This window comes from Oncorhynchus clarkii, chromosome 15 (genome assembly GCF_045791955.1).
Source record: "Oncorhynchus clarkii lewisi isolate Uvic-CL-2024 chromosome 15, UVic_Ocla_1.0, whole genome shotgun sequence".
NCBI classification, from domain to species: domain Eukaryota; kingdom Metazoa; phylum Chordata; class Actinopteri; order Salmoniformes; family Salmonidae; genus Oncorhynchus; species Oncorhynchus clarkii.
Window position 1 is genome coordinate 18523466 of NC_092161.1, and position 25650 is coordinate 18549115.

The following is a 25650-nucleotide window of genomic DNA, read 5'->3' on the forward strand; positions in this document are numbered from 1 at the left end:
CAGTTCATGTGAGGCACTGATACAGCATTGCGTTGCATTAATGAAAGCCTCACTGCGTTTTTAACAGGGATAACAGTATTCAGACCACTCTCATGTCAGTATAAATAGCTGGGCTGATCTCAAAGAGAAAATCAACCTCAATACTTTAACATAGTGTGCATGTGTGTGTGTGACAGACAGTAAAAGGACTGCCTTTAAAACCCCTCTTTGATAGTCATGGGCTCAGATATTATCCACAATTTAATTCTAAAAATAGTGCAGCATTCCAAAATTAAAAAGCCTCTGATCACACCTCTCTGTTCAGGAAAACAAAGTCCTTTACAAATAATGATTAAGATGGCACGGCTGACAGCTCTCACTGCTCACACACACTGTTTACACTGTTATCACTTCGTGAGAATAACACACTGATCAACACTGGAAAGTCTGTTACCTCCTTTCACATACTAACACAAGCATACGTAGGTTGTGGATAATATGGGTATGGGTGCCTTTCTCATTCACTGAAAAACAGGAAAATATCTTAATCCCTTTGGGGGTGTTCCAAACGGGGTATTCGCCACTGTGTGTGTGTGTGTGTGTGTGTGTGTGTGTGTGTGTGTGTGTGTGTGTGTGTGTGTGTGTGTGTGTGTGTGTGTGTGCATAATCCTAACCTACAATAAGTACACATATTGTATCATACACATTCTTAGTGAATACCCACACAATTAAATACTGTCAATGTCCCACAAGATGTTATCAACTAGTTCTGATCAGTTCTATTGATAAGTCATAGATCCTTGTAGGTGAAAGATGTATCACCTACAAGGAATGAGGTGAATGAAGTATCTCCAGGGTTGGGGTCAATACAATTTCAATTCCAGTCAATTAAAAAAGTGAACCAAACTCCAATTCATTTTAATTTTTTTTATCTAATTGAAAAGCATTGCAGAGATTTGGATTTTTAATTTTAGTGTACTTCCTAAACTGACTGGAATTTAAATGGAATTGATCCCAACCCTGCGTAGCTCATAGGTGGGTTGTGTCCGTGGGGTCTCAGTGCTCCTCTACAATTTGTAGCCCTTAGTTATTTTTGGGGAAAGAGGCTCCATGTTCTTGTAAATAAAGGATTATGATAGACTTCTGATAGGATACAAAATACATTTGTAGTGACGTTATTACTGAAATAAAGAGGTTATGTAGTTGGTGTAAAACATCTGACTGTCCAGTAAGTCAAAAGATTTACGCAAATTTCACTCAATCCAATGCTGCACTACACCCCCTATCTATCTAGGAATTTGGCTGTTATACAGTAAGTGAGGAACCTATAGTTGGCTACTGTTCATAATGTCCACACTGGGACTAATCTATTGCATAGAAAGCTGTCAATCTGTGAGGTTATTCAAAGGGAACCCACACAGGAGACCAACAAGATTGAGCCGAAAATGTGAAAATTGGTTTATACGAAATCTCATCCACCCTTACAACTTCCCACCACACCCACACAACTCTGTATGGCAGGGGTGTCAAAGTCAAATGGACGGAGGGCCAAATAAAAAAATCAGCTACAAGACGAGGGCCGGACTGTTCGAATGTTCATTGAAAAATTTTTAAATGACGCATATAGTCTAGTGAACCTAATTGAACCTACTGAAAACCTAACAAATATATTACAATATGATCAGATAAATAAAGCAATATTTTCTTATGGCTCTGTCAGTAATCTTTAATTTTCAACAGACACAAAAGACAAATTTCCTTTATATAAATATCCCCATAACATGAACATTAAATGAAAGAAACCGGTATTCAAGGCACCATCAGTAGACTATATTTTCTATTTTAGCAAAAGTGGGCTAAATTTACTTCAAAGAAAAAACAATAATAGCAATTTTCTATCATCCACTCAACTGAAATATTTTTAAAATATAATTGGATTGAAATACAAAAAAATAAAGTGCAAAAATCTATTAATCAAAAACAACACTTTGTTTAAGGAGAAGTAACATGCAGTGAAAACAAATATTAAATTTTAACTTTTAAACTTGAACTGAGTAAAAACTCTAAATATGTGATTGCACAGTAATGTTCACTTGTTTGAGGTTGAGGGTGATACTTGGTGGTGTCCCATCTTTTCCACAAGTTCATCAATGTTCGGGGTAAGGCTCTGAGCTGAAGAAATCCTCAGAATTGAGTGGAGGTGTTCAGCAGTAAGTCGACTTCTGTGTGATGTTTTGTTCAGGTTCATCAAAGAAAACAGTTGTTCACACAGGTATGTGCTGCCAAACATAGACAACGTTTGAGCAGCCTGGATGCGCAGCTGGGGCATTGTGCCGGGGAGGAAACGGGCGAACTCCGCAGCACCCACTGCCGCATATTTTGCCCTCAGTGCATCATTGCATTGGAGGTCAATCAACTCCATTTGGAGGTTTGGTGGTGAGCTTTCCACGTCAACAGCAAATGGGTTACCGAGCAGTTCCAACCTGCTTTTTTGTGCTTCAAAGTCAGCAAATCGGCGTCGAAAGTCAGCGGCAAGCATACCTATTTTATCAGCCAACTGTGTGCTCGGGAACGCACTGGTAGAGAGCTTCTCTTTCATGGTCTGGCAGCTGGGAAAGTGGCTCAAATTTTCTTTCCGCATCTGCGTCTCCCACAGAGTCAGTTTGGTTTTAAATGCCTTCACTGTACTGTACATATCAGAGATGACACGATCCCGACCCTGCAGCTGCAAGTTTATTGCATTCAGATGACTCGTAATGTCACACAGAAAAGCCATTTCACACAGAAACATTTCGTCTCGGAGTTGTGTTGTGTCTTTCCCTTTGCTGTCCAAGAACAGACAAATCTCCTCACGAAGCTCGAAACATCTTTGAAGCACCTTTCCCTGGCTTAGCCATCGCACCTCTGTGTGATAAGGCAAATCACCATGCTCCGTTTCTAACTCCGTCAGAAATGCCTTGAACTGGCGGTGATTCAAACCTTTGGCTCTGATAAAGTTAACTGTGCGCGTGATGATGCTCATTACATGCTCCATTTTCAAGGCTTTACCGCACAACGCTTCCTGGTGTATGATACAATGATAAGCTGTCAGCTCACCTGTCGCGTTTTCCTCTTGCATCTTTTCCCGTATCTTCGCCACCAGTCCGCTCCTGTGTCCACACATCGCAGGTGCTCCGTCGGTTGTCAAACCCACGAGTTTTTCCCAAGGCAGCTCCATCTCATTTACACATCTTGACACCTCTTCATACAAATCATGCCCCGTAGTTGTGCCATGCATAGGACGTAAAGCCAAAAACTCCTCTGTCACGCTTAGGTTGGAGTCCACTCCGCGGATGAAAATTGACAACTGGGCAATGTCAGAAATGTCGGTGCTCTCATCCACAGCCAAGGAATATGCAATAAAATCTTTTCCCTTTTTCACAAGCTGCTCTTTTAGATTGATGGACAACTGGTCTACTCTCTCGGCAATGGTGTTTCTGCTCAGACTCACATTTAAAAAGAGTTGCCTTTTTTCTGGGCAAACTTCGTCACAAACTTTAATCATGCAGTTTTTGATGAAATCCCCCTCCGTAAATGGCCGGGCTGATTTAGCGATCTCTTCTGCCAAAATAAAACTGGCCTTGACAGCAGCCTGGCCTTGTGATTTGGCTTTTTTGAACAGAGCCTGTCGAGATTTGAGGCCTCGTTTTAATTCCTCTGCCTTTTGTAGCCTTTGTTCCATGTCCATATTCTTGTTTTTGTCCGCGTGTTTCGTTTCATAATGTCGTCTCAGATTATACTCTTTCAGTACCGCCACACTTTCTCCACACAGAAGACACACAGGTTTTCCAGCTACCTTCGTGAACATATACTCCGACTCCCACCTTGTTTGAAACCCCCGGTTCTCAGTATCCACCTTCCGTTTTGCCATTTTTGATGGGTATCTGAAAGTTAATTTTACTGTGATGCTGACGACTGCTGTGCCAATAAATATTGAAATGAAGCAGCCTACTGCTCGGTGCGTCACCTTTGCATTGTGGGAAATGTAGTATTGGTGCGTGTAAAAGATCTGCGGGCTGCCGGCTTGCTGCGGGCCGGTTCTAATAATAAATCAAGATCATCCCAGGGGCCGTAAAAAACCTTCTTGCGGGCCGGATGTGGCCCGCGGGCCTTGACTCTGACATATGTGCTGTATGGTCTAGGAGGGCTGATGCCTTTCATGTGACTTCTTCTCAGCATTATATTAATCCCTTAGTTCCATCATGCTGTATAAAGACGAAGAAGAATACTTTTTAAATGCACAACTTTTATAGCAATCTCATAGTTTGACATTGTTCATTGCATTGATTTATGCTGCAGAGAATGTTGAGACAATGCCCACAACTAAACATCTCATGAAACAGTGTGACCTAAACTCAAACAAATCATCTATACTCATTTTCACCCTGTCGTTTATTTATTTATTTATTTATTTTATCTTTACCCTTTTATCTCCCCAATTTCATGGTATCCAATTGGTAGTTACAGTATTGTCTCATCGCTGCAACTCCCGTACGGACTCGGGAGAGGCGAAGGTTGAGAGGCGTGCGTCCTCAAAAACACAACCAAGCTGCACTGCTTCTTGACACAATGCCCATTTAACCCGGAAGCCAGCTGCACCAATGTATCGGAGGAAACACCGTACACCTGGCGACTGTGTCAGCATGCACTGCGCCCGGCCCGCCACATGAATCGCTAGTGCGCGATGAGACAAAGACATCCCTGCCGGCCAAACCCTCCCATAACCCGGACGACGCTGAGCCAATTGTGCGCCGTCCCATGGGTCTCCCGGTCACGGCCAGCTGCGACAGAGCCAGGACTCGAAAACAGAACACACTGTTGTTTTTACAGTTTTTGGGTTTATTCATATAGGGGTCCTTATCAGTCATCAATTTAGCTCTATCACACGAAGAACGTCCAAACACTGCAGCATTTCTCATATTCAAACACTGCAGCATTTTGTAGGTGAAGCACAATGAAGAGAAAGCGTGTGTTTGCTTTGTAAGCAAAGGCATCTGTGCTGCTTACTGCACCTCCAACCATCACACCATTGGATGCCGTCTCATAACATTATTGCCAAGGAAACAACACTGTCACACTCCCTTCAACAGGATTACAGTGCAGCTGTGGGCAGAAACTGGGAGAAGTTATTTTCACATGGAGGATATTCATAGTGAAACAATGTGTGAGACATAACGTGTGGGAGCTTGAGTGAGTTGTTTGCAAGAACATTTTTACATTTCACTATGTGGACACATCTGAAAATAATCATTTTCTGGTGGGTGGTTGCGCCACTCATTGTGATTTATGCAAACAACTGTTTGCCAATGTACCAAAACACTATTTACATTAAGTTAAGTGAGCATGCTAATTAGTAAGTACCCACTGGGCACAAACTGGTTGAATCAATGTTGTTTCAACATAATTTGTCATTGTATTGTGACGTGGAATGTAAGTGGAAAATACATTAGATTGAGAACTTAATCAAATCAAAATGTAGTTAAAATGCATTTAAAGTTATATTTGATTTAGTCCTATTCTTTACCTATGATTTGTGATTGAGATGGAGACATGAATCCAACATATAAATGATTCATTTGTAGACAAACTGTAATTAAAGCTAGACTAAGTCAGTGGCACAAATGGAACTATCCAAGCAGAAGATACAGTACATCTTTAAAATGTTGATATTTGGTTGTGTTGTCAACCAAACACAATTCAATATAACTTTAGAAATATGGTAGATAGCCTAAAGTAACATTAAACCTTAAAAAGAGTTACCTATCCATGGCCACATTTTGAGGTTAATGCAACTATTATTATGTAATCATAGAACACCTGCATGTTCAAGATAACTTGCATAGGTCGTCACAGGTCTGTGGAGATCTTCACAATTGCTGTAATAATCTGTGCAGAATCTCAAACGGCATTGATCACTTGCACAATGTACTTTTAATGTAATCTCAACTGCAATCCAGGCAGTGGCGTGTATCAGGCTTCTTAAAAAAATTGACCAAGAAAAGAAATACCAAAAATAAAATTGTGCATCTTTCGTCTCTCTGTGTTTCATAATTTTCCTTCATTCGCAGGAGGCTTAATCTATCTCACAGGAGAAGGAGCGAGCGAAACAGCGCCCGCCTGTCTCTCTACGTGTAGACGTCTACAGTATCTGATGCTGTCAGGACCAAACGAGTGTGACATTGTTGCCGCTCATAGCATTGAATGCAAAGGAGGCCAGGGAGCCTTTGACCTCCCTTGATAAAAAAGTACACAAAATTTGCTAACCAGCATTGAGCTAAACTGAGTGAGCTCTACTGTGAATGGTCCTGGCGCACAAAAAAATGTCAAGAGAAGCCAGCTTGGATTTTGCCGTCACTCCTATCACATCGTATTGAGAGCATACGTCAATGACAGATACAACTTGAATTGTTGCATCTCGTTGTGTTGTTGTCCTCCGGTGGCTAGCAAGCTAGCTAAAATTGGCCCTTTTGTAAATTAGCCATGGATGGAGATAGGATTTTTTTTTAAATTCTCTGTACTGACCAACGATTATAACGACGATTCTGATTCAACTATTAATTCATAGATTGTTTTGCCCCTGGCCTGAGAGGATGGAAGTTCATTATTTGCCACCCAAAAATGTATTTTCCTATAAATTAAGTCACACAAACATTTGTGTATTTCAGTTGAGGCTGCTGAGGGGAGGAATGGCTGTAACATGGAAACCATGTGTTTGATGCATTTGATAACATTCCACCTATTTGCTCCAGCCATTACCATGAGCCCGTCCTCCCTAATTAAGGTGCAACCAATCTCCTGTGGTGTATTCTCACAAGAACTAAGCCTCACAAATACGCACAAAAATGCACAAATTTCATTTGAGATTGTGTTGGTTAAAACAAGTTATCAATAGTGATAATAACAGATAACTTTGAGCGCTTGATTGATTCTGCTCCATTTGTTCAATTAAGCCAAGCAAGTTCAATCAAGCGCAGTTAAAGCATTTTAAATGATACCATGGCATTCTATTTGCACTTTTATCATCCTCTTTTCTTACCGCCGTTCACCCCTACAGTACTTTTTTTTAAACTCTCTTTCTTTTTGTTGTCCTGTAATACTGTATTTTGACAGTGTGGGAAAACAGGCAGAGAATCATACAGCATGGGGACTATCAAATAGAATATATTCATGGTCCTGAATCCATATCCCCGGAGGGGGGCTCAGCTCTGGGTTTCCCATGGTAGACTAACACTAGACTGCTTTACACACAGGGGATAAAGAAATGTTGCTTGAACGTTAATGTTCTCTGATGAAAGAAAAACAAAACAGTCAGACTATGACTTTAGCTGATGGCAACACCTACATGCATGGGTGGACGATAGGAGCTTGTCTCTTGGGAAATCAGACCTATTTCGGTTGTGTGTGGACCTAAATTGGCTATCTATTTGACTTTAAAGGTTGTCAAGCGTAAATGAAAGAACAATGAAGCAGATCACTATTCCTTTTAATAATGCAAATGCTCAATAAAAGCATTGGTACTTCTGAGAGTTCTACGGAAAGCATACTGTATCCATAGTTCCCTGAAATGTTCTTGACCACATAACCTGCACGGGAAAACCCTTGATTTAGATCTGGTCATGTGTTCAGTAAAAACGTGAAGCGCAATGGTCAGGGCCCATTCATAATGCACCAGTGCTATGTGTCTTTGACTGGATTTCATGTCTATGGAAGATGTTCCTGAACCAAACCTCTGGAGTGTAAAAGTTTAAGAGAAGAACTCTAATATGGCATAACGTTTTAACTCAAAGTCATACAATGCTTGTTGTACTATGAGCTGCAACTGACCTCAAACTGAATACATTGCATCAAATTAATTTCAAAATCACAGACATAAACTGTGAATGTGTAACAGCGTTTCACTCTAATAACAGGTTCCTTGCCCAGAGACATTGAGATTGTTATATTACAATAATTTATAATTGTGTTGTTTAATTTCGGTTGCATATAATGCAATAACATAATGTGCAATTTTGTTTAATGTCTGCAAAAAAAAGAGAGTAGGCCTAGGTTTTTACCTCAGTTGTCGAACTGTCTTGAATCCAGCAGAAGACCAAGGTTCTAAACCCAGTCGGTAACATATAGGACAATGTTATTCCTGTATGCCACGTGACACATTTCAATAGTTTGTGTTATCTTGCACAATGCAGGTAGACTGGTTAGCCAATGTGCGGGAGCACTGGTTGGTCAGCCCAATTGAGGTAGTATGTACTGTACATGAATGTATAGTTAATGTGACTATGCATATATGATAAACAGAGAGTAGCAGCAGCATAAAAAGAGGGGTTGGGGGGCACACAATGCAAATAGTCTGGGTAGCTATTTGATTACCTGTTCAGGAGTCTTATGGCTTGGGGGTAAAAACTGTTGAGAAGCCTTTTTGTCCTAGACTTGGCACTCCGGTACCGCTTGCCATGCGGTAGTAGAGAGAACAGTCTATTACTGTGGTGGCTGGGGTCTTTGACAATTTTTATCCTTTTGAGGATCTCAGCACCCATGCCAAATCTTTTTAGTTTCCTGAGGGGGAATAGGCTTTGTCGTGCCCTCTTCACGACTGTCTTGGTGTGTTTGGACCATTCTAGTTTGTTGTTGATGTGGACACTAAGGAACTTGAAGCACTCAACCTGCTCCACTACAGCCCTGTCGATGAGAATGGGGGCGTGCTTGGTCCTCCTTTTCCTGTAGTCCACAATCATCTCCTTAGTCTTGGTCATGTTGAGGGATAGGTTGTTTTTCTGGCACACTGGGCCAGGTCTCTGACCTCCTCCCTATAGGCTGTCTCATCGTTGTCGGTGATCAGGCCTACCACTGTTGTGTCATCTGCAAACTTAATGATGATGTTGCAGTCGTGCCTGGCCATGCAGTCGTGGGTGAACAGGGAGTACAGGAGGGGACTGAGCACGCACCACTGGGGAGCTCCAGTGTTGAGGATCAGCATGGCAGATGTGTTGCTACCTCCCCTCACCACCTGGGGGCGGCCCGTCAGGAAGTCCAGGATCCAGTTGCAGAGGTAGGTGTTTAGTCCCAGGATCCTTAGAATCATGATGAGCTTTGAGGGTACTATGGTCTTGAACGCTGAGCTGTAGTCAATGAATAGCATTCTCACATAAGTGTTCCTTTTGTCCAGGTGGGAAAGGGCAGTGTGGAGTGCAATAGAGATTGCATCATCTGTGGATTTGTTTGGGCGGTATGCAAATTGGAGTGGGTCTAGGGTTTCTGGGATAATGGTTTTGATGTCAGCACACGTCCTGGCAATCCGTCTGGCCCCGCAGCCTTGTGTATGTTGACCTGTTTAAAGGTCTTACTCACGTCAGCTACGGAGAGCGTGATCCCTTAGTCATCCGGAACAGCTGATGCTCTCATGCATGCCTCAGTGTTGCTTGTCTCAAAGCGAGCATAGAAGTGATTTAGCTCGTCTGGTAGGCTTGTGTCACTGGGCAGCTCGTGGCTGTGCTTCCCTTTGTAGTCTGTAATAGTTTGCAAGCCCTGCCAAATAAGACAAGCGTCGGAGCCGGTGTAGTATGATTCAATCTTAGCCCTGTACTGACGCTTGGCCTGTTTGATGGTTCGTCGCAGGCCATAGCAGGATTTCTTTAGCTCAGTGCGAATGTTAACTGTAATCCATGGCTTCTGGTTGGGGTATGTACGTACAGTCACTGTGGGGACAACGGCCTCGATGCACTTACTGATAAAGCCAATGGCTGATGTGGTGTACTCCTCAATGCCATCTGAAGAATCTCGGAACATGTTCCAGTCTGTGATAGCAAAACAGTCCTGTAGTTTAGCATCTGCTTCATCTGACCAGTTTTTTAAAGACTGAGTCACTGGTGCTTCCTGCTTTAAATGTTGCTTGTAAGCAGGAATCAGGAGGATAGAGTTGTGGTCGGATTTACCAAATGGAGGGCGAGGGAGAGCTTTGTACGCGTCTCTGTGTGTGGAGTACAGGTGATCTAGATTTTTTTCCCTCTGGTTGCACATTTAACATGTTGATAGAAATTTGGTAGAACTGATTTAAGTTTCCCTGCATTAACGTCTCTGGCCACTAGGAGCGCCGCCTCTGGGTGAGTGGTTTCCTGTTTGCTTATTTCCTTATACAGCTGACTGATGCTTTTAACCTGATGGTTATAATTGGATGCTTATAATATCGGCTTCCCTTCCATCCCAAGAGCTCCGCTTAAGACATTCTTCTTCCACTGGACACACGTGTGTCTCATTATTACAGTGCATTCGGAAAGTAATCAGACCCCTTCCCTGTTTTCACATTGTGTTACGTTTCAGAATGATTCTAAATTGGATTAAATACATTATTTTACTCATCAGTCTACACACAATACCCCATAATGACAACGTTAAAACAGTTTTTAAGAATTAATACAATTTAACACAATTTGCAAAAAGGTCGAAGGAATTGTCATAAAGCTCAGAGACAAGATTATATCGAGGAACAGATCTGGGGAAGGGAACCAAAACATTTCTGCAGCATTGAAGATGCCCAAGAACACAGTGACCTCCATCATTCTTAAATGGAAGAAGTTTGGCACCACCAAGACTCTTCCTTGAGCTGGCCGCCCGCCAAACTGAGCAATTGGGGGAGGAGGGCATTGGTCAGGGAGGTGACCAAGAGCCTGATGGTCACTCTGACAGAGCTACTGAAATCCTCTGTGGTGATGGGAGAACGTTCCAGATGGACAACCATCTCTGCAGCACTCCACCAATCAGGCCTTTATGGTAGAGTGGCCAGACGGATGCCACTCCTCAGTAAAAGGCACATGACAGCCCACTTGAAGTTTGCACCTAAAGGACTCTCAGATCATGAGGAACAAGATTATCTGGTCTGTTGAAACCAAGATTGAAAACTTTGGTCTGAATGCCAAGTGTGAATGCCAAATGCCAAATGCCTGAATGCCAAATGCCATGTGTCTGGAGGAAATCTGACACCATCCCAACGGTGAAGCATGGTGTTGGCAGCATCATCCTGTGGGGACTGGAAGACTGGTCAGGATCGAAGCAAAGATGAACGGAGCAAAGTCCAGAACGAATCTTGATGAAAACCTGCTCCAGAGCACTCAGGACCTCAGACTGGGGTGAAGGTTCATATTCCAACAGGACAACGACCCTAAAGAAACAGCCAAGACAATGCAGGATTGTCTTCGGGTAAAGTCTCTGAATGTCCTTGAGTGGCCCAACCGCAGCCGGGACTTGAACCCGATCGAAGCAAAATATTTGTGCAGCGACGCTCCCCATCCAACGTCACAGAGCTTGAGAGGATCTACAGAGAGGAATGGGAGAAATGCCCCAAATACAGGTGTGCAAAGCTTGTAGCATTATACTCAAGAAGACTCAAGGCTGTAATCGTTGCCAAAGGTACTGAGTAAAGGGTCTGAATACTTACGGAAATGTGATATTTCATTTATTTATTTATTTTTTAGTCAAAAAACTTTTTTATCGGGTATAGTGGGTAGATTGTTGAGGGAAAAAAACAATTTAATCAATTGTAGAATAAGGCTGTAGCGTAACAAAGTGTGGAAAAAGACAAGGGGTCTGAATACTTTCCGAATGCACTGTATTTTTGTTTCTTAAAGTAAACAACAATATTAACAATAAATGCAATTTTTGTTGTTTTACACTACGGGTAATAGAATGCATACTTGGTGGACATTGTTACATTCCCCAGTTTCTGTGTTGTAGTTTGTGTATTTGAGTGTGTTTCAGGAGAGGGCTTCCTGAAATCCCCTAGCAGCGGATTGGTCGACTCCACGATTAATTGGAGAGCTGACCCAGCCCCCTCGACAAGACGCAGCTGTCTCCAATTTCCAATGCCTTCTGAAGCTATAAAAGCCAGTGTTCTGTTGTTCAGTGGAGAGATTGATTGTGATATAGATCATTGCTGAGAGAGGAGGTTGATGGCTGAGGGTTATAGCATGTTGGTCGTTGGTAGCAGCTTTGGTATGTTCTGTGTTTGCTGCTTTGTCAGAGCTTCACTAATGGCCTGAGTTAGTTTGTTCTCAGTTTTGTAGTGAAGTGGATTGTTTGTTATCCTGTTTCATTTGTTCCCAGGGGGAAGGGGAAGGCACCTAGGGAGTGCTTAAGCAAGAGGCCGGCGGGCATACATATACCCGTAGTATATACATTGTCTAAGCACACTAGGTAAGACCCGGGCGGACCACCCCCTGTATTTTGGTTAGTGGTTAGTCCATACCTCTTTCACTTCACGGAGAGTTTAGTTGTAGCAGGGTGTTGCATTCCCTCTTCATACAGACATCTTTCCTAATTTTATTTTAATTCATAAGGTTTTGTTGATATTTTAACTTTGAACATGAAGAAGAATGGATCCCTTTCTCCATAGTAAACAGGTGCTCTTTGAAAGAACAAGAGCCAACTCATTAGTTGAGTGTCACAACTTCTGATTGAACAATGACTCTAAAGCACCAATCCCTGATCCTCCATGATTGGATTAGTCCCCTACATCTGTTTGTGTGAAAGTATACATCTAATGAGATGGCTGGAGAGCACATTGATCTGTGTATGGGACTGTTTTTAAGCACATTCTACATCAATACCATAGATCAAGGTGAGAACAATGCCCATTCCTCTGTACTGATAGAGCCGTTACATCCTTAGCGAAAAGCTTGGCAAGACTTGCATGCTAAGTGAGGTAATTGTAATTGATTGAAATGACTATGAGATAAGATGCTTCATCTAACTAAGAGATGAGGTGGAGCTCAAATGAAAAGTTTACCTTCATGTTATTTCTTAAATAACATTATAGCACTGATGATTGCATAGGCAGTGAAACATTATGCTCTTGTTTTCAATACTTTATGCACTGACACTTTGTGTATTAATCCAAGCATGACATTAAATTAAGATAATTTACTTGAGCCTCCTTGGTTTTTCCTTCTTATAGTTTGAGTAACCTACCTGCTGAACTGTAAAATGTAAAAAAAAAATATATATTTCAAAATTTTAACTTATTGGTCGGTTTATTATATACTCGTTGCCAAGCGGGATTCAACAACAACTTATGACCTCAGACACTTTATGAAATCAACCACAAATACGTAGCTGTTTTCTCTGCCTGTGTTCTCTGGATAAATTAATTGTTTGTCATGCTGAAGTGTGTTTTGATCTGGTATTAGTGCTGAGCAATATATATATTTTTTTAAACAACTAATTGACCAACGTCGGTTCAATTATTTAAATTCCAGTTTTTTTTTTCTTTCTGTGAGCTTAATGTGCAGTTTCAGTGACGCCCTGTAAGCGTCACTGTCATTTTGTATTGTTTAGTTAGCGACATTCAAATAAAAAGGAATATGTACGCTCACGACGCTGCACCTTGGTCCGCTTCTTACGACGGCCGTGACCGCGTCGGAGCTTCTCAAAATCAGGGGGCATGGCCAACAGTGCACACCTCACCTCTGCTATCACATCCAACCAGGATCGATGTTGTCAGGGTTTACTAGGAGTGGTGGGTAGGAGTCAGGCGCAGAGAGCAGAGGGTTCGGTGAAATGTAATTATTTATTCTCCAGCACAAAACGGTCACGCCAAATTACAGGGCGCATAACACTGACCAGACCAAACACAGGACAAACCGTCCGGAGAAAACAAAACGAAAACACATCCAAAACCAACAGAGTAACAAAATAATCCCGCACAAACCTAAGCGGGCCTAACAGGTTTAAGTACACAAAAATCAAGAAACACAAAAAGGAACAGGTGCAACTAATAAGACTAAACTAACAGAAAAGGAAAAAGGGATCGGTGGCAGCTAGTAGACCGGCAGCGACAACCACCGAGCACCACCCGAACAGGCAGGGGAGCCGAGCACCACCCGAACGAACAGGCAGGGGAGCCGAGCACCACCCAAACAGGCAGGGGAGCCACCTTCGGTGGGAGTCGTGACAGATATTTGGTTTTAATGCAGACGAGAGCACTGATTGTATTTTAAATACAACTGGGAACCCTGAAAAATATGAGGTGGATGACCGTTCAAAATAATTTTCCCAGTTGGAGCAATTTGTTTTCCAGAGTTACCAGTTTTCTTGAACGCACTGAAGCCGGAAGTAAGAGATTTCAGAGTTCCCAGTTGTGGAGAGACGGCAGGGTATTCCCTTTGAGTCAGGAACCAAAGCTCCTCCGTAGTGACACAGGAATGCATTCGGTCACATGACCGCTTGATCAGCTGTTCGATTTCTCTTAGTACCAGCATGTCAGCTGAGCCAGGATCACAGTCAAACGGATTGGGAAGTAGGTCCCAATTGGAGGTGGAGGTGAGCAGTCATCGCTCGTGTTGGACACGTATTGATGCTGTTTTCTGTTAGAAACATGCACAGCCGAGGGAAGAGTGCATGGTTCTCTTCTGAAAGACTCTCCAATAAGAAACCTTTCCTCTGAAACCACTGATTCTGTCACTCATCTGTGGAATGTTTTTGTATTGCCCCTGCATGCTTACGTTTAGTCCGTTCAGTTTCCCAAATATGTTTGTTACATAGGCAAGATGACACATTTTCTTTTCATTACACAGAAAGTTAACCAAGTCTTTTTTTTATCTGTTGTGAATGGCAACAGTTCCTCTCTCAATGCAAAAAATCTTTCCAACACTCCCCCCTCGATAACCACCAAGCCTTGGTGTGAAATGGAACATTGTCTTGCGCTGATCCCATAACTAGTTTTGCAAACAGGCATGTGTGCAGTGGATGTGGTTTGATGTAGTTTACAATCAAAGTTACCTGCTGCAGTGTATCTCCGAGTTCTGTGCTCAGCTCTTTTGCCTCCAATTGCTCTCGGTGTATCATACAACGCGTCCATATGGAGACCATAAGCTTTTTGAGTTGTTCTGTCAGTTTCCTCTTAGTTGCTTGCAATAGCATCAATTCTTTGTTTAACAGTGTTATCTGATAAAGGTATTCATGTAAGTTTCTGTGCCTCTCCCTCCCCACACATTGTTTTCACCATATAAATTGTGGCCAGTAATATCAAAGTCTCTGCAATAGTGTGTTGTTTCATAGAGTAGCAGGCCTTGCCATTCACCATGGGAATGATTCAAGTACAATGGTCGAGTGTGGCATTTTCCCATGATCTAAGGGCGCTCTCTGGTTGAATTGTATATTTTTTTTAAATGTTAATTTAGATTAAGCTTAGCCAAATTACAATGATTGAGATACAAATACGGTATTATGTTTTTTGTATATCTATTTTTTCTTCCGGATTTTGGAAATTCTCCTGCGACCATGGGGGTCTCAACCCTAGTTTGGGAACGCCGCCATAATCCATTGTGCGCCTTCTTAAACTTGTCCGGTCTCTGCAGAGCAGACACCGAGACTAAGAGAACTCGCAATCAAGAGGGATAGAAAGCAGTTGCTGTGTGAGCCTTAAAATACATGATCTATGTGATTGATAGTTGGTATTCAGAAGTCATAAAAGTGCCTTATTTACTTTGAAGAACTACTAAAATTTAAATTTTGTCAGACAGCATAGTCAGCAGCTCTATAGAGATGAGATGATGACTTGGAATGCAATAATAAAGTAATCAAATTAAACAAATATTTTATTAAAGTAAAGCTTTAAAGTAATGTGAATACATTATTGTTAATAAGTGATAAGCAGTAATGGGCAGTCACTACCGTCATGGGAATTTTATTAATTGTTGTATTCTGTTTAATGTCCCCCCCCCCTAAAAAAAAATCAACATCGAAAACCGGGATAATTTTTTAATCATTGAACTGAAACCAAACCGACTTTAAAAAGCACTAATCACTCAGCACTATCTGGCATTGACCACTATCCAATCAAGAGGCTGATTGGGTGAAAAACTACAACAAATGCCATGTAGCTAACTGACAAGACGAGATTGAACCACATTTCAAATTGAATACATAGCACAGTCATGGCAGAATAAATACACATGATAGAAATCTTTCAACTACGGCAGGGTAAAGAAGGAGAATTTTGAGTCTTCCGACTGACAGTCTTGTCTTGTTTTTCAAGTTCTCTCTTACAGTAAAGCCTCCATTATACAGTGTTACCTTGGGTTCCAAGGTACACTCTTGGATACTCTTCAAATCAGTATCTGTCAAGATGTTCTGAGAGCTCTGCTACAGTTACTCTGGGCAAGAGCTCCCCTTCATTGGTCAAGAGATGTCACGGTCTTCCTCCTCTTCATCTGAAGAGGAGAGGCGAGAAGGATCAGAGGCCCAAAATGCAGCGTGGTATATGTTCATAGTGAAGTTTAATAAAGAGAACACTGAACACTGCAACACTATACAAAAGAGTAACAAAAACAATGACGACCGTGAAGCTACAAAATGAGACCTGTGCTGACACAAGCCACTAACATAGACAATCACCCACAAACAAACAGTGCAACCCAGGCTACCTAAGTATGATTCTCAATCAGAGACAACTAATGACACCTGCCTCTGATTGAGAACCATACTAGGCCGAAACATAGAAATGCCCCAAAACATAGAAAAACAAACATAGACTGCCCACCCAACTCACGCCCTGACCATACTAAATAAATACAAAACAAAGGAAATAAAGGTCAGAACGTGACAAGTGCCTACTGTCTAGTCACATCCTCAGATGACATTTTGAACTAATCAGTTAAGCGGCCATCAATGAATTGTCCAGTAATGGCCAAACTGATTTTACATGCTGCTAGGTTTTGAAAGTTAATCTTGACATTCTTACTGGACATAATGTCAGTTAAAATGTGATGAATACTATATTTTTATTGGACGTGAGCAGTATCTGGAATTATACCTACCTACTGTAATCCTTTGTCTTAATAAGTGCCATGTCGACAGAAGTAGGACAGCTGTCACAGAAAAGCTTAATTGAAAAGGTTCGATGCAATAATATTGAGCGACCACCTTGTGAAAAGGTTACTGTGAGATTTCTGTTGATCTGGGGATTGGAGTTTGTCTTTAGTTGACATTTTGTTCTGATTGAAATTAGTTTTATGTTTCATGTGGGTGTTATGATGATATGTCACAGATCTTGGACTCTATTACATTTGAAGAGTGTGGTATCCCCATAGCCCCTATCCAACCAATCCTCACTAACCTAATAGCTAATCACAGTTAAGGTGTGGCTAAAGCAGAAACTCAATGCAATAAAAATAGGCTTTTGAGTGACTTTTCAGGACTACATATCCTTGTATCACCAACAACTTGGCAACTTAACCAAGGCAGGGTAATATTTTTTTGTCTTTGCCTTGGCTAACCAAACTGCTGAAAATCTCATATTTTTTAATTTCTATGATTTCGCAGAAGCTAATGGTTTATTTCCATTAATGGTTTAAATCTCAGGAGCCCTCTTGTACCTGATAACCTTCTGAATATAAAGATGAGGGCCTGGAAACTGACCCGAAGTTATCCAGGTTTCACTTCCCTGAAATCCTTTAATGTCCCCTGACATCTTCTGCCTCCCAAGACACTCCTTACTGCTTCCTCTGTGTAGGTGGGTGGATGAAAGACTATATATTCCCATAAGATTATACCAGACATTAGGCCATAGGTTTTAATTGGTTAACAGCTAGACTATTCAGGCTACTGTAATAACACAGTTAGTCACTCAAATAGATTGTGCTTCACCTGATAGTGGTTGTAATATTGTTCAGAGATCCGTTATTGGCAGATCTGCTGGTTGTCTTCTGGCTAATTTCAATCAGTTGTATGCCATAAATTGTTCCTATAGACAAAGGAGCTACTTGGTAGGCAGGATTTTTCTCCAGCCCTGCTCTAACACACCCAATATAGCTAATAAAGGCCCTGAAAAGTAGCTGCTTGGTAGAATCAGGTGGGTTAGAGTGTTGCTGGAGCAACATCCTGAATCAGGTGGATTAGAGTGTTGCTGGAGCAACATCCTGAATCAGGTGGGTTAGAGTGTTGCTGGAGCAACATCCTGAATCAGGTGTGTTAGAGCAGGACTGGAGCAACATCCTGAATCAGGTGGATTAGAGTGTTGCTGGAGCAAGATCCTGAATCAGGTGGGTTAGAGTGTTGCTGGAGCAACATCCTGAATCAGGTGTGTTAGAGTGTTGCTGGAGAAACATCCTGAATCAGGTGTGTTAGAGCAGGACTGTAGCAACATCATGAATCAGGTGTGTTAGAATGTTGTTGGAGCAACATCCTGAATAAGGCTAGTTCTCCAGGAGGGTTGACCAACCCTAAAATGACTATTTAGCTTTGCATGTTCAAATCCCACAGGACAACATTGATTTACCACTGAAACATGTTTAGCATTGAAACAAGTAATCTAATTGACCAATTCCTCTAAGCTGGATAAAGAGACTAAAAGCATAGTGCTGAGTATGCAAATGAATGCAAGACAAACATTGCTACTGTAGAAGTCTTTCCAAGGTAAATTGGATTGCAATACAAAACAGCAGGTCAAATGATGATCCTGAACGTGGATTTGTATGTACAAGTCTGTTATGTTGTAAATGTCATTATCTCAATACCCATGGATGGGTTTATGTCCACTCATCACCTGTACCTATTAGGAAATACATTTGGAGCAACTCATCTCTAGTCAGAATAATTTATGCTCTTCACTTTTTAGTCAGTGGTGCCATCTTCAAGGTGAGTAACTGCCTTCATCCTTTCCACTGCTGTTCCTCTCTAAGCTCCCTAATGGCACCTTAGGGAACCATAATGGCTTCCTGGATGCAGTTGCCTCCTCATACACTCATCTCCCACTTAGTTATGGAAACTGAAGTGACAGTGTAGACACGGAATGTAAATGTGCAACCCCACTGGAACATCTCAGTCTGGAAGAGAGACTCATTGAACTTCAATGACAGTCTATAAAAATAAATCCTCTTTAGCCTAACTATCTCTCCTTTTCTTGAGCGTATAGAGTTGAAGTTATGATATTGATTTGATTTATTGGTAGCTATTTAAATGTAAAAAATTGTTCTGATCTATTCAATGTCAAACAGAATCTTTCCATAATGGCAAATTCAGAGAAATTAAAGGAATACAATTACCCACACACTTTTGTAGATGCTCCTGTTAACATTTTGAAAATAAACTACAACAGTATGGCAGGCATTTATTTATTTATATATTTGAAATTGTTGTAAACACCTGGAAAATAGTTGGATGTGCGTAGTACCCTGTAGTTGTAAGCCACCCCATGGCAGATAGCAAACCTTGTCATTCATTGGTAATACTGTAATTTGCAAAAAAACTATCAACCCTCCAGGGTCCCTTTGCTCAAGCACAGGATTCCTGTTTAGTCTTGGCAATCCATAAAATAACAGTCTGCTTTGTCGTTTCAAGTCACGATCATGAAGATTTACTGCAATTCATTTGTCTACTTTTTGATACATGAGTAGATGATGTGAATATTCTTATCTGCTTGTCTTCTTCAATAGTCAGTGGACCTACACTATCGGTCAAAAGTTTTAGAACACCTACTCATTCAATGTTTTTTTTCTATTTTCTACATTGTAGAAACATAGTGAAGACATCAAAACTATAAAATAACACATGGAATGTGTTAAACGAATCAAAATATATTTTATATTTGAGATTCTTCAAATAGCCACCCTTTGGCTTGATGGCAGCTATGCACACTCTTGGAATTCTCTCAACCAGGTTCATGAGGTAGTCACCTGGAATGCATTTCAATGAACAGGTGTGCCTTGTTAAAAGGTAATTTGTGGAAAGTATTTCCTTCTTAATGCGTTTGAGCCTATCAGTTGTGTTGTGACAAGGTAGGGGGGTATACAGAAGACAGCCCTATTTGGTAAAAGACCAAGTCCATATTATGGCAAGAACAGCTCAAATAAGCAAGGATAAACAACAGTCCAACATTACTTTAAGACATGAAGGTGAGTCAATATGGAACATTTCAAGGCCTTTGACAGTTTCTTCAAGTGCAGTCGCAAAAACCATCAAGCTCTATGATGAAACTGGACTGCCACTGGAATGTAAGACCCAGAGTTACCTCTGCTGCAAAGGATAAGTTCATTAGATTTACCAGCCTCAGAAATTGCAGTCCAAATAAATGATTCACAGTGTTCAAATAACAGCCACATCTCAACACCAACTGTTCAGAGGAGACTGTGTGAATCTGGCCTTCATGGTTGAATTGCTGCAAAGAAACCACTAGTAAAGGAGACCAATAAGAAGAAGAGACTTGCTTGGGCCAAGAAACACGAGCAATGGACATTAGACCGGTGGAAATTTGTTCTTTGGTCTGGAGTCCAAATTGGAGATCTATGGTTCCAACCACTGTGTCTTTGTGAAATGTGGTGTAGGTGAACGGAGGATCTCTGCATGTGCATTTCCCACCGTAAAGCATGGAGGAGGAGGTGTTATTGTGTGGGGGTGAGAGCACTCATTTATCTAACGAGTAAAAATGAACATACATACATTTGAGCGTGAGAAATGGTTGTATGCAAACTCTGACTTATTAGACTACAGGTAGTGGTAGCATTAGCGGTTAGCATGCTAGGCTAATGCTAACCATATTTTTTAAACTGATCTGAGAGTAAATGCATAAAACCCCAATTCAGTTTCTTGAACCCCTTGTCCATGTCTGTCTATATCTGCACTAATGTCAGTGACGGGCCAACCCCACTCCTAAGGGCATGTTATAGTATAAACAAGTCCATATAGTGCCATCTGGGCCCATATTCATGAAGCATTTGAGAATATTCTTAAAGCTACAGTTAGGGACTCAAAGAACAGCACAACGACTACCCCGCCACTAGTTTTGGTAAACAGCTGAGGGATGGGGCTAGGGAAACGCAAACACTCTCAAATTCATAATCTGAGCTATGGATGTAAGGACTGACCATCCATGAGATGAACATTGTTTTAACCATTTTTTGAAGCTGGTTTTGTGTGTGTGTCTGTGTGTGAGACAGCTCTCAACATTGTGAATGTTAATTTATCTAATGTCAACATCACAGTGTTATACAGCAGACTTCCGTTACCAAAGTGATCAGCTTTGACATCACAGTGGTGTGGTCCAGTTCTGTGGAGGAAGTGAGTTTACCTGGTGGTGCCAGGCATTTACTACACTAACAGTTAATCCATGAACCCTTGGCACATCTCTCTAGAGTCTATACAGAGGCCAAAGTATAGCAGGGTGGGGGAGCAGAATAAAATGTAGCCAAGTTGAGGTTTAATGGTTGGTTGGTTGCAGTGTTGTTCAGTTAAAGGGTGGGTTGTGGGTTGTGGGTTGTGGGGATTTACATGGCGTCGCACGGAGGAACTCACCCCAGAGTGTTGACCCAATCCACGCTCTGCACCTGTACCACTCTGGACACCTGGTGAAGACCAGAGGAACAGAGGCAATTCAGAGAGAGGAAGTTTGTGTGTATGTGTGTGGTGTGTGTCAAGACAGGGATAATATGTTGCCGTGTTTACATATTCACATCTCGCAGGTATTTGCAGGGTATTTTAGGGGGCTTCGGGGATCCACCATTTTTCTCTACACAGATGAGCAGATTGACACAGTAAGAATCCTTAGACAGAGCCTTTATTACAGTACACTACACAGTCTTATATGTTGACTGGAATTTATCTTGCTTATTCTAGCCTATTCCCCCTCAGAAAACTAAAAAGATTTGGCATGGGTCCTCAGATCCTCAAGAGGTTCTACAGCTGCAACATCGAGAGCATCCTGACATCGAGTTGCATCACTGCCTGGTACGGCAATTGCTCGGCCTCTGACCGCAAGGCACTACAGAGGGTAGTGCGTTACGGCCCAGTACATCACTGCTGCCTGCCATCCAGGGCCTCTACATCAGGCGGTGTCAGAGGAAGGCCCTAAAAATTGTCAAAGACCCCAGCTTCTTGATATGCACCACAGTCATAGACTGTTTTCTCTGCTACCGCATGGCAAGCGGTACCGGAGTGCCAAGTCTAGGACAAAAAGGCTTCTCAACAGTTTTTACCCCCAAGCCATAAGACTCCTGAACAGGTAATCAAATGGCTATCCAGACTATTTGCATTGTGTGCCTCCCCAACCCCTCTTTTTACGCTGCTGCTACTCTCTGTTTATCATATATGCATAGTCACTTTAACTATACATTCATGTACATACTACCTCAGTTGGGCCGACAAACCAGTGCCCCTGCACAGGGACTAACCAGGCTATCTGCATTGTGTCCCACCACCCATCACCCGCCAACCCCTCTTTTACGCTACTGCTACTCTCTGTTCATCATATATGCATAGTCACTTTAACCATATCTACATGTACATACTACCTCAATCAGCCTGACTAACTGGTGTCTGTATGTAGCCTCGCTACTTTTATAGCCTCACTACTGTATACAGCCTGTTTTTTTACTGTTGTTTTATTTCTTTACTTACCTGTTGTTCACCTGAAACCTTTTTTGCACTATTGGTTACCGCCTGTAAGTAAGCATTTCACTGTAAGGTCTACCTACAACTTTTGTATTCGGCGCACGTGACAGATAAACTTTGATTTGATTTGATTTGCCTATGGTCAATATTATAAAAACAGTTATCTGCTTTAAATCTCTCCACTTCTCTCCCTTTCTCTCCTCATACTTTCCCTCTCTCGTCTTCTCCCTTCCCTTCCCTCTCCTCCCTCTCTCCCTTCCCCATCCCCCTCCAATCTCTCATCTTGCTCCCTCTCTCTCTCCCTTCCCCATCCACCTCCAATCTCTCCCCTTGCTCCCTTTCTCTTTCTAAGACTGTCATAGGTTGAAGCTACAGGGGCTAACAGGAATGGAGTTGGACCCATCTAGTTCTAGACGAGGTCCGTGTACCTACATCCTCTCCCTCCCCGACCAGACAATCAGTTTACAGGTAAGTATTTTCTTGTTTCATTTGACCCCTAACAGATGGAAATACAGAATGAATGGATCACTACTCCCTCTCCCTCTCCCTCTCCCTCTCCCTCTCCCTCTCCCTCTCCCTCTCTCTTACCCTCTCTCTCTCCTCTCTAATAATTATCATTATACGGAATACGGGGAAGTCATCCTGCGCCCTGCAACAGAGAGCAACAGCTATGCCCTCCCTGTAAGGCACAAAGGCTCCAGGTTAGTACACATACACACTTGCACACACAAACACAAGCTGTCAGCATGTGTTGTTGTCCTTCTCTTGTTTCAGTGGTGGGCCGTTTCTAAGGCACTACAAAGTACAACCCAGAGATTCTGGCTATGTCATCGACCTGAAGAACACACCAGTTACTACTTATAGCATTTCTCCCATACAAGACAAATATTCTTACACGTTGCTAAGATTACGTTCAAGTTTTTCACATATGTTTTCTCCACACGCGGAGTCTTGTGAGTTTCCAGGGGTGAAAGGTGGCAATATTGTAGTTTCTATGAGCAATAAGAATAGAGATAAATGATGACTTCCTGTTTCTCTGGTCAGGTGACCGGCTCCAGTCTCCATGATGTCCTACTTCTCTTCCTGTCCCAGACCAGGCAGTACCTGCGACCTCACATCCGACCCTCAACCCTTGAAACACCTATTACACATCGATAGGATAGTCACAAGAGATTAGGTAGTTAAAAAATAAATCACACCGTGTGTCTAACATCATTTATCTGCTGTTGAAAAGTCTGACAACAGAATATAAAGGATTGTTTGAGTTGTTTTGTCCTGGTAGTAGGAAAGCAGGGAATTGTTTGTCAATGACTTCCCATTGCCCAATCTTGATGGTGGAAGGCAGTGACGTGCGGTCAGGATAGGCAGGGTGGTCTGGGTAGGCAGGGCTAACCATGTGATCTAATTTTTTTAAACGCTGTTATGAAAATAAAATATATAAAAATGGTAATTCATTTTTGTTACCTCATGTTTTTTCTCAATGATTCTGGTGGGTTTTATGCTCAAAATCTCAACATTTGCTAAAACTGCATCAAAACCTCAGGAAAGGCGCCAGGCTATTCATGACTTTGTTTCCTCCTATTCAAATCCATTCAAATCAATGACGCTCGCAGCTATTCCTGACTCCAGTCACTGTTAATGGACAGGGACAGCATAGGCGTCGCTGCTTTGCCTATCTTGAAGTAGCTTCATTCATTGCATTGAGACGATTTCATATTTTGTGCATGCGTATTGCCTAAACAGGTTGTGTGGGTATTGCCAGGGGCAAGCTCTGCACATTTGGGCATGTCTACATAATTTGGAACTCGCATCCCTTGAACCGAACTCTGCACCTCAAACAATTTTCCAGGTTGAAATAATGTAAGGCGCCATTTGGAGGATCCAAAGAGTGTAAGGTCAACTACACTGAACAAAAATATAAAAGCAACATGTAAAGTGTTGGTCCCATGTTTCATGAGCTGAAATAAAAGATCCCAGATATTTTCAATACACACAAAAAGCTTATTTCTCAAAAATGTTGTGCACAAATTAGTTTACATCCCTGTTAGTGAGCATTTCTCCTTTGCCAGGATAATCCATTCACCTGACAGGCACGGCATATCAAGAAGCTGATTAAACAGCATGATCATTACACAGGCGCACCTTGTGCTGGGGAGAGTATTAGACCATTCTAAAATGTGCAGTTTTGTCACAGCACAATGCCATAGATGTCTCAAGTTTTGTGGGAGCTTGCAATTGGCATGCTGACCACAGGAATGTCCACCAGAGCTGATGCCAGAGAATTGAATGTTATTTTTCTCTACCATAAAAGTTTTTTTAGAGAATTTGGCACTAAGTCCATACTGGCCTCACAATCGCAGACCACGTGTATGGCGTCGTGTGGGCAAGCGGTTTGCTAATATCAATATTGTGAACAGAGTGCCCCATGGTGGCGGTGGGGTTATGGTATGGGCAGGCATAATCTACGGCCACCCGCCACCCGAACGGGAAGGGGAGCCACCTTCGGTCGGAGTCGTGACAATAATAATTCACGGCCCCGTGTTGCATGGATCTTTACACAATTCCTGGAAGCTGAAAATGTCCCAGTTCTTGCATGGCCTGCAATCTCGCCAGACATGTCACCCAAGAAGATGGCGCCGGAAGAAATGGCAGCTGTTTTACGGGCGACTAACCAATTGTGCTATTATGTGTTTTGTTTGCATTATTTGTAACTTATTTTGTACATAATGTTTCTGCCACCGTATCTTACGGCAAGAAAATAGCTTCTGGATATCAGGACAGCGATCACTCACCTCGGATTAGACAAAGATGTGTTCTTCAACAAGCAGGGCGCACAGGATGTACTTCAGACACCCGACAAGGCCGAAATCCCCGTCATTGGCAATAGAAAGAAACACAGGTATAGAGGACACAGGGCGGGGTGCCTCGTAAGGATCCGCCGACGGCGAGTGGGAAATCTGCCCTTCCCATCAATATTACTTGCAAACGTACTATCATAGGACAATAAATTAGATGAGGTACGATCACAAATATCCTACCAACGGGACATCAAAACTGTAAAATCTTATGTTTCACCGAATCATGGCTGAATTACGGCATGGGTAACATTCAGCTAGCGGGATATACGCTGCACCGGCTAGACAGAACAACACACTCCTGTATGACAATATCTAAGGAAGTCTTTAGATTTTGCTCGCCCGAAGTAGAGTATCTCACGATAAGCTGTAGACAACAGTATTTTCCAAGAGAGTTTTCACCTAT